Raw genomic sequence first — 14,371 nt, forward strand, 5'->3', positions numbered from 1 at the left:
TACTGCAGACAAAGATTTGACCAATTCACTTCTGTTGTGTGTATCTAGTTCCAGTCATGAGTGCGTGTGTGTATGTTCTTATGCTCCTGTCAGTGTGCCAGCTACATAGGTGTGTTCTTCCTGTGGGAAAGACCGGATCAAATAAAGGAGTTATTCTGCTTGTTTGTTCTCGCTGTGCAGGTTCACTCATCTCTATATCGTAGGAATCTGGTCCATGCTCAGTTATCTGTAAATGAAGGGATTTTTTAGATCAGATTATGACATTACCTAAGCAGTGCCTGGCTAAGGAGAAGTAGAGTTCCCTTCTGCTGAAAAGATAGGATGCACAAGTATAGTGAATGAGTGTGTAAATAATATTAAGACACATCAGATGTTGCTGATGTTTCAGCATTGCCTGTCTCAACTAATGTTTTTTTTCCTAACTTGTCAGATTTTGTAAAGCTTGTTGAAACAGTGTAAAACAAACGTTTTTTTATTTTATTTTTTTACCATTTGTTTCTTGGTTTTCACAACATTCAATAAATCTGTCATGTGAGGTTCAAGAATTCAATTTTACAAGCACAGCAAATGTAACTAGAAACATTCAGCATACAGATACATCACACGGACATATTATACCATACAATAACACCTGCATAGACAGTACATACCAACACACCATTCTAGATGTTACCTCAGATCACACACCATACGCACAACAATAAAAACAAACTTCCTTAACAGAACAATTTGGCAAACTTTAACATAGTATGTGGTTTTTGGGGAGAACACACACCACAACGTTTTCATTTTCAACATTTTCTTCTGGTCAACTGTTTTCCTCAGTAATGTGCGGTATGTTATCTCGTTTGGATAAGACAACAGGGTGGGGTTTTCTACTTCGCTGTATTTCTCAGAGAGTAATAGTCGTGTCCCTGTACAGTCAGTTCCTGTGAATAAGTTAGGTAAATAAAAAGGTTACTGTGCTGCATCTGGCAGACTTGTGGATCGAGGTTTGGACTGTGACACGCAGCGCTACGGTGTTGCGCTCAGAATCACTGGCCCGCCAGGGGAATAAACCCGTCAACATGATGCGTCTCTGGTGAGGACAGGAGCCAAAGCTCAGCCATCGTGTTTGAGGAGAATTGTGTGTTTGTGTCGACCTGTGAGGGGGAGAGAGGTGAGAGAGAAAGGGTGAGATGGACAGGGAGGAGTAGGGTTGGGTTTGGCTGGGATGACTTGAGGGAGGAACGTTGATTTTTTGGGGGAGAAATAGGGAAGGGTTAGGGTGGGTTTTGGGAGGGAGAGGGAGGAGTAACTGCAGGGTAAGGGAGGGGCGGGGGTGAGGTTTTGGGTTGCGATTAGTGTAATTCTTTCTTTCTCCCTGTTTTTCTCTCGCTCTGCATGTTGGAACAGATTCTCTCCTCTGCGCTGTTTTCTCTCTGGCCCCTTTTTCTTCATGTTTCAGGGGGCTGTAAACCAAGGGAAGGACAAACACACACTGTGAGATTCAAATCACCTTTAATTTGTCACACACTCCGAATACAACAGGTGTAGACTTTACTGTGAAATGCTGACTTTACGAGCCCTTCCCCAACCATGCAGAGTTAGAAAGTAAGGAATAAAAAAGGAGATAGTAACACAAAGTAACAACAACGAGACTATATACAAGGAGTACCAGCACTGATTCAATATGCAGGGGTACGAGGTAGTTGAGGTAATTGTACATGTGGGTAGGGGTAAAAGGTGACTCGGCAATCAGGATAGGTAATAAACAGGGTAGCAGCAGTGTATGTGAAGAGTGTGAAAGTGCGTCTGTGTGAGTGTGTGTGGTGTCAATAGGCATGTGTGTGAGCGTGCGTGTGTTGGAGTGTCAGTGTAGCATGTGTGGGTAGTGAGTTCGCATAGAGCCAGTGTAAGAGAGTCAGTGCAAAATATAAAAGGCAGTCAATACAAATAGTCTGTGTGGCCATTTGATGAACTGTTCTTATGGCTTGGGGGTAGAAGCTGTTCTGGAGCTTTTTGGTCCCAGATCCTCAAGACCAGTTCGTCTAGGGTCACAGTCTAGTACTAGGTTATGATTTTGTCCTTAGTTGGGTCACAACCTTGGGGTACAACCATGTTGTTATGAGCTCATCACCGACTCCACTGGCCTACTCGGTAGTATGGGTAAGCATATGTTGTTCTCACACCCTGGAATGAATGTACAGTTGTGCATAAGTTCTGGGCATTCTGCATACTGCATGCCTAAGCTCCATATGATCCGTATGACAGACCCTGGACACGTGTGTCTAAGCTCCAAATGACAGGGGGAGGATTAACAGAGGAAGTTCTCCGTCTCAGTGGGCAGACACAGCTGCTCTGGGCAGACACAGCTGCTCTGGGCAGGAGGAGGCACACAGTTCTCCCTACATGGAGGGGCACCAGCTATAGAATTAGGACCAAATAGAACAGACATTCCAATTCACTGCAATGTTCTACTGTGGCAAACTCGATCCAAACATTAAGGCAGAGGCCATTTATGCGAGGGAGATCTATCTCTAATTTCATAGGGAAGAACTCAAAACATAAATGGTTACATGTCCCTTATAGAGTGGGAGGTGATAATAACAATCATATTGTTTACACAACAGTTATTTGATACAAGCAACAGTTCCAGAACACAATGGCCTTGTGTAAGGGTACAGACATAACAGGAGCCTATGAAAGGCATAACATCACAGTCCATCGAAGAACAATAGCGCAACCCGTGAGAAGTTATAAAGGCTCACCAACAGCAGTTCCACAATACGTGGAAAGGCTGTGTTACTGTGCATTTAGGACGATAGTTATATACATTATCTTTCTGTGGGACCAGGTTAACTTAACTCTACAGTCTTTTCGTTCAAATGGGGACAAGGAGGATTAAGTGTAAAAAAAAACAACACATATGCTCACATGCGGAAACGCACACACTCCCACATGGTAGGCGGTGTGAGGAATGCAGGTGATATGAACATCATGTGTGACCGTCTGCTTGGGATTAGCTTGTCTTACTAGAGTGGGGTCTGTCCATCCCCCCCGTCCGTTCGAGATAGAGATCGTTCTCTACTCATCAGCAAATGTTGCAGACAATAAATATGCCAGACACTCACAGTCCAAGTGTGCATAGGATTTATGTGTGTCTGAGTATGTGTTAGTCAACCTGTGAAATCACACCTACCTGGGACTGCCCTGCCCTAGACCTCAGGAATCCTTGGTCTCCATGGTGACTCGTGGAATCCTTGGTCGTGGCCGTGTCTGGACATTCCAAGGGACTTGTGCGGGAAGGTACAGATTAAAAACCTGAGAGAGAGAGAGCGAGAGAGATGTAGACAGGCTGTAGACAGGATGTAGGGTGTGGCGGTTGATGGGATAAGCTCTCCATCCAAGTCAGAACATACCATAGCGAGGACACACCTCCCTGACCTGACTATGTTAAGAGTGCAGAACCTGTGGGCAAGTTGAGGCAGGTGTGAGGGTCTGACAAGTCAACCGACACACATTCACTCATCCCTCTGTCAGAACACACTCACACCCACACACTCGCTCCAGGAAGGCACACATGCACAGTCACAGCCAAGGGGAGCATCCAGGTCATTACCTGTAAAAACATGAGGAGGTGACCAGTGTGTGTGTTTATGTGAACATGTGTTTGTGTGTGTGTGTGTGTGTGTGTATGAAGAGGAGACCAGCGGAATCAGGTTGACTGTTGCTACCCATAACATTTAACCTGCAAAGAGCCCGTCTCTAAGGGGTGTGTCCAGACCACGGGCTTTGTCATGGGATCCTTTGAAGTGAGAGCATTGTCATTAGTAAACTCAGTGAAAGTAAGTTACTGTAAGTTCCTTAAAGCGGCACTGCAGTCAAAAACATGTTTTCCTGTTTTTACATTTCTATATTGTAAGGTCAAAATAACACTCAGAAATTGTGAAAATGTTCAGGTGGGATGGAGTTTTTGGCCAAGATGATGCCATAACAATCTGATCGGATTATTCTGACCAATGACCAGTCATCTTTTATTTGCATATGTATCCTCTTACTTTTAAGGGGTAAGCGGGATAGGCTCTAGAGTCTAAATGACCCTATCCGCCAATAAGGTTTGTGAATTTAAATATATAAAAATGTGTATCAACACGCCCACATTTCAATAGCAAAAGGAGGCTCAGGGAAATACATTTGGAGTAATTTGAATGAAATATACACACACAGTGATTTGTCAGACATAGCATAGCATTTTCACAATTATTTTAAAACAAGTAAATAATAATAAAATAAAAAGACTGCATGTGGGCTTTAATACTAGAACTTATCATTACTCATTGGGTATCTATTATTACATGTTTTACTTTTCATTATTTCTCTATTTTCTTTCTCTCTATATTGTTGGGAAGGGCCCGGCCCGTAAGTATTTCACTGTTAGTCTGCACCTTGTTTACGAAGCATGTGACTAAAACACTTTTATTTGACTCCCTTCAAACTAATTAACAGTCATTCTGACTGCAACATTCTAACAGTGTAATTAATATATTTCATATATCGCAAAAATAATTATTTGGTTGTGTGTGGTCGAAGGAATAATCCGTAGGGCTCCGAGGGAGGTTTGTGTCGAGGCACAGATCTGTGGAAGGGTACCAAAAAATGTCTGCAGCGTTGAAGGTCTCCAAGAACGGTGGCCTCCGTCATTCTTAAATGGAAGAAGTTTGGAACTTCCTAGAGCTGGCTGCCCAGCTAAACTGAGCAATCGGGGGAGAAGGGCCTTGGTCACTGTTTTTGCTTTGTCATTATGGGGTATTGTGTGTAGATTTATGAGGGGGGACTATTTATTACATTTTAGAATAAGGCTCTAATGTAACAATATGTGGAAAAAGTCAAGGGGTCTGAATACTTTCCGAATGCACTGTGTCGATATGACAGCAGTCAAATATTGTCAGTGTTTGCTGCTCTGTGCAAACGATCGCGTGACATGGTTTCTCCAAAGAAAGGTAGACTAGGCTATCCCATACATTTTGTGCTGACCATTGTCACCGACTTGTTCTATCCAAATGATGCTGTCCCGTCCTCGCTCCTGTCTCACCGCTTCATTTGGTGCCGAGTGCCTCAGAGGTCTAAGGCACTGCATCTCATTGCTGGAGGCGTCACTACAGACACCCTGGTTCGAATCCAGCTGTATCACAACCGACCGTGATTGGGAGCCCCATAGGGTGGCGCACAATTGGCCTAGCGTTGTCCATGTTTGGCCGATGTAGGAAGTCATTGTAAATAAGAATTTGTTCTTAAACTGACTTGCCTAGTTAAATAAAGGTTCAATTTTAAAAAATGTAAATGGTGGTAGCCCAGTTCAGCTTTTTTGTGCAATAGGCCTCGAAGGTGTAGGCTGTGGCTCAGAATCAGAAGAATAATCATCAGAAAGGTCCTGATTAATTTCTTCCCCACCATCTGTGTCGTTTTCATTCAGATTTTGTCAATTACGCTCTCACTGTGTGCTCCAAGTAGACTAGTGTAGGCTGATAAAACTTGGAAGGCTGTTCTTCATTCACAATTGGGGATTACATAATTGTGCATCATTCGCCTCCGCTCACTCAAGTCACTCATCAAGTTAATTTATCTCATCTGTTGTTATATGTGTGACATTTATTTTGGTAGGCCTCTAGTTTAGGTTCAGTTTTGAGACAATTACCGGGGGTATTATCAACTGGGCACAGCACTTTAATGTCAGGAGAAGGAGCGGAGCAGGCTCTACTGTCAGGAGAAGGAGCGGAGCAGGCTCTACTGTCAGGAGGAGCGGAGCAGGCTCCACTGTCAGGAGAAGGAGCGAAGCAGGCTCTACTGTCAGGAGAGGGAGCGGAGCAGGCTCCACTGTCAGGAGAAGGAGCGAAGCAGGCTCTACTGTCAGGAGAAGGAGCGGAGCAGGGTCTACTGTCAGGAGAAGGAGCCGAGCAGGCTCCACTGTCAGGAGAAGGAGCGAAGCAGGCTCTACTGTCAGGAGAAGGAGCGGAGCAGGCTCCACTGTCAGGAGAAGGAGCGAAGCAGGCTCTACTGTCAGGAGAAGGAGCGGAGCAGGCTCTACTGTCAGGAGAAGGAGCGGAGCAGGGTCTACTGTCAGGAGAAGGAGCGGAGCAGGCTCCACTGTCAGGAGAAGGAGCGAAGCAGGCTCTACTGTCAGGAGAAGGAGCGGAGCAGGCTCCACTGTCAGGAGAAGGAGCGAAGCAGGCTCTACTGTCAGGAGAAGGAGCGGAGCAGGCTCTACTGTCAGGAGAAGGAGCGGAGCAGGCTCTACTGTCAGGAGAAGGAGCGGAGCAGGCTCCACTGTCAGGAGAAGGAGCGAAGCAGGCTCTACTGTCAGGAGAAGGAGCAGAGCAGGCTCTACTGTCAGGAGAAGGAGCGAAGCAGGCTCTACTGTCAGGAGGAGCGGAGCAGGCTCCACTGTCAGGAGAAGGAGCGAAGCAGGCTCTACTGTCAGGAGAGGGAGCGGAGCAGGCTCCACTGTCAGGAGAAGGAGCGAAGCAGGCTCTACTGTCAGGAGAAGGAGCGGAGCAGGGTCTACTGTCAGGAGAAGGAGCGGAGCAGGCTCCACTGTCAGGAGAAGGAGCGAAGCAGGCTCTACTGTCAGGAGAAGGAGCGGAGCAGGCTCCACTGTCAGGAGAAGGAGCGAAGCAGGCTCTACTGTCAGGAGAAGGAGCGAAGCAGGCTCCACTGTCAGGAGAAGGAGCGAAGCAGGCTCTACTGTCAGGAGAAGGAGCGAAGCAGGCTCTACTGTCAGGAGAAGGAGCGGAGCAGGCTCTACTGTCAGGAGAAGGAGCAAAGCAGGCTCTACTGTCAGGAGGAGCGGAGCAGGCTCCACTGTCAGGAGAAGGAGCGAAGCAGGCTCCACTGTCAGGAGAAGGAGCGAAGCAGGCTCCACTGTCAGGAGAAGGAGCGAAGCAGGCTCTACCGTCAGGAGGAGCGGTGCAGGCTCTACTGTCAGGAGAAGGAGCGGAGCAGGCTCTACTGTCAGGAGAAGGAGCGGAGCAGGCTCTACTGTCAAGGAGGAGCGGAGCAGGCTCTACTGTCAGGAGAAGGAGCGGAGCAGGCTCTACTGTCAGGAGAAGGAGCGAAGCAGGCTCTACTGTCAGGAGAAGGAGCGGAGCAGGCTCCACTGTCAGGAGAAGGAGCGGAGCAGGCTCTACTGTCAGGAGGAGCGGAGCAGGCTCCACTGTCAGGAGAAGGAGCGGAGCAGGCTCCACTGTCAGGAGAAGCGGAGCAGGCTCTACTGTCAGGAGAAGGAGCGGAGCAGGCTCTACTGTCAGGAGGAGCGGAGCAGGCTCTACTGTCAGGAGAAGGAGCGGAGCAGGCTCTACTGTCAGGAGAGGGAGCGGAGCAGGCTCTACTGTCAGGAGAAGGAGCGGAGCAGGGTCTACTGTCAGGAGAAGGAGCGGAGCAGGCTCTACTGTCAGGAGAAGGAGCGAAGCAGGCTCTACTGTCAGGAGAAGGAGCGGAGCAGGCTCCACTGTCAGGAGAAGGAGCGAAGCAGGCTCTACTGTCAGGAGAAGGAGCGGAGCAGGCTCTACTGTCAGGAGAAGGAGCGGAGCAGGCTCTACTGTCAGGAGGAGCGGAGCAGGCTCTACTGTCAGGAGAAGGAGCGGAGCAGGCTCTACTGTCAGGAGAGGGAGCGGAGCAGGCTCTACTGTCAGGAGAAGGAGCGGAGCAGGCTCTACTGCCAGGAGAAGGAGCGGAGCAGGCTCTACTGTCAGGAGAAGGAGCGGAGCAGGCTCTACTGTCAGAAGGATGAGCAAAACCATTCAAAAAAGTACATGCCCTCCTTAAACTGTTGATAACTCCAGTTCTGTTTTTAATATTACAATTCTAGCAACGGCAGTGTGTTATGTAGACTTATTTGGGAAAATCAAGGACAGAGGGGGCATGACTTAAAAAACAGCAGAGTAATAAAACAATTAAATTCATAGTGGTTCTAGTGTTAAGACAGGAGGCTGGGGTTATTACAGGGTGTGGTTAGAGACAGAGAAGATTTACGCCTGGCAAAACAAGTCATAGTGATAGATTTAAGAAGGGTTGGGGACACAGCAAGTAAGGAAGTATGTGGATGAGGAAACAAATATCATATACACATACATATGTTCAGCCTCACACAAACACATATGCGCATAGGCACACACGCACATGCACGCACACACACACACACACACACACACACACACACACACACACAAATGTTACCGGGCCCTAATTGGTGCTCGTTGAGGCACATTTCTCACTGTCACATGATGCTAATGTACAGTTAACCCTCAGGAATGCAGGCAGTGTGTGTGTGTGCGTCTGTGTGTGTTTGTGTGCGCATAAGTGTGTAGGGCTGAGGGGAAAATAGAATCGCCTGACCAGAATGAAGGGAAGCTCCTGTCTTAAAGTAACTGTCCAGTTAAAAGCTCATATTCTGTTTGCGCATAACTAAATAATGTTGTTGACTCGTCCTTTACTTGTTGTGGCCAGAGCATTAATTGGAGAAGAAACTCAGTCTCAGACTTGTTTTTGAAACAAACCGTTTAAGAAAACACATGAAATTTGCTTGGATAATGACATCATCCTCTTTTGCCAAAACAGGCCCGAATGTGATTGGCCCATCAGCTTTTTACTTTTTTTTAATACAAATTCTCAGGTGGGAAGAAGGATCCTTCTCGAGACTAGAGGAGACTCAGGCTCAGGAGTGCATACTCACTACACACAATCAAGCTAGCTAGCAAGCCAATCAATCCACAGCTGGTGTTAGCAATAAAGACTAAGCCTATGCAACAACTATCTTGCCAGTTACTTCTATTTCAAAATATGTGATTTGTAAGAGTGGCCTGCTGGCTGTTTGGAAGCAGTCAGCTAACGTTAGCATGCTAACATTAGCTATTGCTGCTATCTGGCTAACCGACAAGAAAACAAGTCAGATCCTCCAGACAACAGCCATCTCGCCATTCCCTTCTATTTGAAATCCTGTGGTTTCTAGCCTAGCTAAAAGTGTTATGTCAAGAGAAACCTTGTTAAGTTGTTGACTGATATACAGTAGGTAGCAGCAGTAGCTAGCTAGGTAGCTTCACGGTTAGCTAGCTAGCTAGTTATGTAGCTAACAACACAGAAATTCGGAATATAGTGACAGAGCAAAGTTCAGAAACAACTCACGCTAGTGAAGTAATCAGTCTGCATTTACAGTGCCTTCAGAAAGTATTCACACCCCTAGTCTTTTTCCACATTTTGAAGTGTTACAGACGGAATAAAACATGTACTAAATTGAGATTTTGTGTCAATGGCCTACACACAATACCACATAATGGAATTATGTTTTTAGAAATGTTTACGAATAAAAAAATTTGGCACGCTTAAATACGTTCAGGACAAGAATGTGCTGAATAAATTGCATGTACTCACTCTGTGTGCAATAATAGTGTTTAACATGATTTTTGAAGGACCTCATCTCTGTACTCTATACATACAATTATCTGTAAGGTCCCTCAGTCGAGCATTGAATTTCAAACACAGATTTATCCACAAAGACCAGAGAAGTTTTCCAATGCCTCGCAAAGAAGAGCAGCTATTGGTAGATGGGTAAAAATAGAACAAGCAGACATTGAATCCCTTTGTGCATGGTGAAGTTATAAATTACACTTTGGATGGTGTATCAATAAACCCAGTCACTACAAAGATACAGGCGTCCTTCCTAACTCAGTTGCCAGAGAGGAAGGAAACCGCAGCTGTAATCGCTGCCAAAGGTAATTCTAGCATGTATTGACTCAGGGGTGTGAATACTTATGTCAATGAAATATTTCTGTATTTCATTTTCAATAAATTTGCAAAAATGTCTACAAGCATGTTTTCACTTGGTCATTATGGGTTATTGTGTGTACTGTAGATGGGTGAAGAAAAAAATGTATTAATCAATTTTGAATTCAGGCTGTAATACAACAAAATGTGGAATAAGTCAAGGGGTATAAATACTTTCTGGAGGCAGTGTTATGCTGTTATAGTAAAGTGCTCTAGTAGTTCCATCGTGCGTCCTGAATCCATCCATACTATTTGACTTGGTGCTGCCAGGCTCAGGCAGTCTGCCCCAGTGCCCTCACTTGGGAACTAATTTCAATATCTAACTGTATGTGCATCTCATTGGCTGAGCTGTCAAATATATATTTTGTTACCAGTACACGCCCAAACCACTCTGTTGTTTCCTAACAGGCCAAGCATGGCCAAGAGAAAAGCAGCTTTTTAATATCCTTAATTGAAAAATTTTGGAAGGACATCTATTTAATTCATTTTGTAATTGATTTTATGTCATCTAAAATCTACAACACTGGACAGATACTTTAAATCACTGGAACTAGGCATATTAACTTTCATCTTCCACTTTTACATGCTTCTTCCCGTCAAAGTTTTGTCCCAACTGCCTAAATGAAAAAGAATAGAATAGAATGCAAGTGAAGTAAAGTTGTAGCTCTGTCTGTCAGATATGACCTGTGTCCTAAGGTTAAAAAAACCCACAAGTCTCAGCTGTATTGCTGGAGGTGTGTGTCAGTGTGTGTGTCTCTGTGTGTGTGTGTGTGTGTGTGTATAGTTTGAGGCCACACTTAATGTCTTTGATCTTTTCAGACTCTTTTTGCCTAACTATTTTGTCTGTTCCTCTCAGGCACAACACAATCCTTGGACAATGCCTCGTCTCTCTGCAGAGCGGACTGGGGAGAACCGGTTTGACAACTTCTTAAAAAGAGAACAGTCTTTAAACTGGGCCCCCTCTTTCTCCATGTGTGTGTGTGTGTGTGTGTGTGTGGGCTGAGCCTCCAGTGGGAGCTATAGAGAGGCATGACTTAGGGCAAGATCAGATAAGTGTGCGAGAGAGGAATACATTTGGGACAAGCATACTATTACCCAGCAGAACACATCACATGCACGCACGCACACCACAGACACATCTACACACACACACACCACAGACAGACATCACTGGCGGTCGGTGCCGTTTAAAATGGATTATTTATATTTCAAGAGCATGGCCTCATTCCTATTACAGCATATTGGATGACTGTCATTCATATTCCATTCACCCAGCTCAATGTAACATCGATAGGTTAATGCACAAATTTTCCCTGTACCCATCATGAGGTTGCTACAACCTAGCCGATGAATGAACGTTTACAACGTAGGTGCACAGGTCGAAAGAATTTTGAGTAATCAAAGTGACAGACATTGACACATTCGATACCGCCTTGCACTCTAGCTGATCTAGGGTGTAATCATTAGTCCAACAGTTGCACATTAGAGTTTCTATTGAACATTTTCAATTATGTTTATCCCCGTTTTGTTCCGTTTGCTTCCGTTTAAGAAATACGTTTTTCAGCAGAATCGGCGGATTGAATACACCCCGATCACACACAAACAAAGTTCACTTTCATTGCAGCCACATAAAAAACCTGATCACTTCGCTCACTTTGCTAGTATACACAGTATAATTCCTTCTCGCAACTATCTACTCGCTCTCCTCATCTCACCTTTTCCCTTCGCTTGCGGACCTTGAGCAGGCAAATAAAACTTTCCAAGCCAAACAATCATACTGCAAACCGCTACACACAGCCTACATTGTTGTCTCATAGTCAACATAGCTACTAGAAAAAACACATTAGTAAACCCGCTACAATCATGCAGTAGAGTACCGTCCAGAAAGCAGTTTAGCAGTTATAGTGGCGGGTCCCGGTGGCAATAATTTAATAAAACCAAAAGCCAGTTGTGTAAAAATGTAAAAATAATGTAAAAATACTTTCAAGTACTACTTAAGTAGTTTTTTTGTGGTATCTGTACTTTACTTTACTATTTACATTTTTAACAACTTTTACTATCACTTCACTACATTCCTAAAGAAAATAATGTACTTTTTACTCCATATAGTTTCCCTGACACCCAAAAGTACTCGTTACATTTTGAATGTTTAGCAGGACAGCAAAATGGTCTAATTCATACACTTATAAAGAGAACACCTGGTCATCCCTACTGCCTCTGATCTGGCGGACTCACTAAACACATGCTTAAATTATGTCTGAGTGTTGGATTGAGCCCCTGGCTATCTATAAATAAAAAATATATAAAATGGGTCCTGTACTTGTAGTTTTCCCTTGTGATACTTAAGCACATTTTAGCAATTACATTTACTTTTGTACTTAAGTATATGTCAAACAAAACACTTTTAGACTTTTACTCAAGTATTATTTTACTCAGTGACTTTCACTTTTACTTGAGTCATTTTATATCACGGTATCTTCACTTTTACTCAAGTAGGACACCCGGGTACTTTTTCCACCACTGCCAAAAGATTACCTTGACTTGGAAGAGTTCCAGTGTTGGATAGCCATAGCCAGCTAGCTAACATAGCATTCCTCTCCTTTTGAGCCGGGTGTTTGAATAGGCTAAACTAGCTAACTGCATTCAACAAGCTAAGTGAAAGTTAAAGTTTTAAAAAATACTACCAATTATAGCTATCTCTATCTTCCTCTCAATCTCTCTCTATCTCTCGCTCTCTCTTTCTCTCTCTTGCTTCTTAATTTAGGAAGAAATGAATTCGTTCAAAACTGTTCAACTATTGTATTTCTCTCTCTTTGAATCAACTACTCACCACATTTTATGCACTGCAGTCGTAACTAGCTGTAGCTTATGCTTTCAGTACTAGATTCATTCTCTGATCCTTTGATTAGGTGGACAACATGTCAGTTAATGCTGCAAGAGTTCTGATAGGTTGGAGGACTTCCTCCGGAAGTTATCATAATTACTGTGTAAGTCTATGGAAGAGGCTGAGAACCAGGAGCCTCCTAGGTTTTGTATTGAAGTCAATATACCCAGAGGAGGACAAAAGCTAGTTGTCCTCCGGCTACACCATGGTGTTACCCTATAGAGTGCTGCCGAGGCTACTATAGACCTTCATTGCAAAACAATGTTTTAATAAATTATTTGGTGACATTAGAATGTATTTAGTATAGTTTTATCTAAAAAGGATAACTTTTTAAATATTTCACTATTTTAATTTTTATGAAATTGAGGAGGATGGTCATCCCCTTCCTCCTTTGAGGAGCCTCCACTGACACACACACCACAGACAGACACACACATCTCACAGACAGACACACACACCACAGACTGACACACACATCTCACAGACAGACATACACACCACAGGGGCTGTAAAATATGTGTCATAATAGTATATACAACTGTTCCATAAACAGAAACATATTAAAGCTGCAATATGTAACTTTTTATGCATCCCGACCAAATTCACATAGATCTGTCCGTCTCATTGAAAGCAAGTCTAAGAAGCGGTAGATCTGTTCTATGTGCGCTATTACTATGCTTTCCGATCTTAAGTTTCGTTTTGTGTCTTTTACTTTCGGTATTGTTCACCAGTTTCAAACAGCTGAAAATACTATATTTTTGGTTATGGAAAATATATTTCACAGCGGTTTAGATTGTACAATGATTCTCTACACTGTACTTGCTTGTTTTGTCACATAAACTGAAATTAGGCAAACTATTAGAAGTTTAGAAACCAGGAAATGACGGAGCGATTTCTGCATTGTGCACCTTCAACCATTTTAGAGCTGGTTGTCAAACATGTGTCTCAAAGGCTGTTTTTGCCATTCAATGGACCCTCAGGGCAAGTCCTTTCCTAGAGACATCCACTTGCAATTGAGCAGCCTAAAACAGGAAAACAGCCATATATTATGAGGGTTGTGTATTAGAAGTCCAGTGTGTAAACAGACATCTAAGCCAGACTTTGATAAATGATGTCCGTTTGACTGGCTCTGTCTGGCTCTGTCAGAGGAAGTACTTCTGAACAACAATAGCCTCACAGTACAGTGAGTGTGTGTGTACCTGTGTGTGTACCTGTGTGTGTGTGTGTGTGTGTGTGTGTGTGTGTGTGTGTGTGTGTGTGTGTGTGTGTGTGTGTGTGTGTGTGTGTGTGTGTGTTGAGCCCCCGACACTGGAGTTCCATGGACAATAACACAGGGAAGGAAGCCCTCTCCGTGGTACCAGGATGAATAGGGAATGGGGAAATTCCAAAGGCTCAGAACCTTCACTCGCTTCAAGGTTTCTGTGCTCTGGAATCTATTGTTAACAAAAATTAGCTTAGTGTGTGTGTGTGTGTGTGTGTGTGTGTGCGTGTGTGTGTGTGTGTGCACCATTGTGCAGTAATACTTCTGTGCCATGGGTCCCCTCTGCCACATATCTCACTCTGAGGGAATGCTCACACACAAAGCGGGTACATTTCTTTGTTCCTACTGCCAGTTGTTGAGTCATAGCCTGTTGAGCAATTGTGTGCAGCCTTCATTGTAGTGTCTGAATGTGTGTGTGTGTACGTGTG

At 44.2% G+C, this 14,371-nt stretch overlaps 1 long non-coding RNA gene across 2 annotated transcripts; it reads right to left on the reverse strand.

Annotated features, from left to right (window-relative positions):
- Nucleotides 1-456: 456 nt before the first annotated feature.
- Nucleotides 457-11,642, reverse strand: LOC112226637. 2 transcript variants are annotated; one of them, XR_002949769.2, is made up of 3 exons: nucleotides 11,514-11,642; nucleotides 3,182-3,303; nucleotides 457-1,451 (listed from the first exon to the last, which is right to left on the reverse strand). It is a non-coding gene; the product is annotated as an uncharacterized LOC112226637 (long non-coding RNA). The 2 variants fall into 2 exon arrangements; XR_002949768.2 differs by lacking the exon at nucleotides 11,514-11,642 and having other exon boundaries at nucleotides 3,182-3,715.
- Nucleotides 11,643-14,371: the final 2,729 nt, after the last annotated feature.

This window comes from Oncorhynchus tshawytscha, linkage group LG28 (genome assembly GCF_018296145.1).
Source record: "Oncorhynchus tshawytscha isolate Ot180627B linkage group LG28, Otsh_v2.0, whole genome shotgun sequence".
In the NCBI taxonomy this organism is placed as follows: Eukaryota; Metazoa; Chordata; class Actinopteri; order Salmoniformes; family Salmonidae; genus Oncorhynchus; species Oncorhynchus tshawytscha.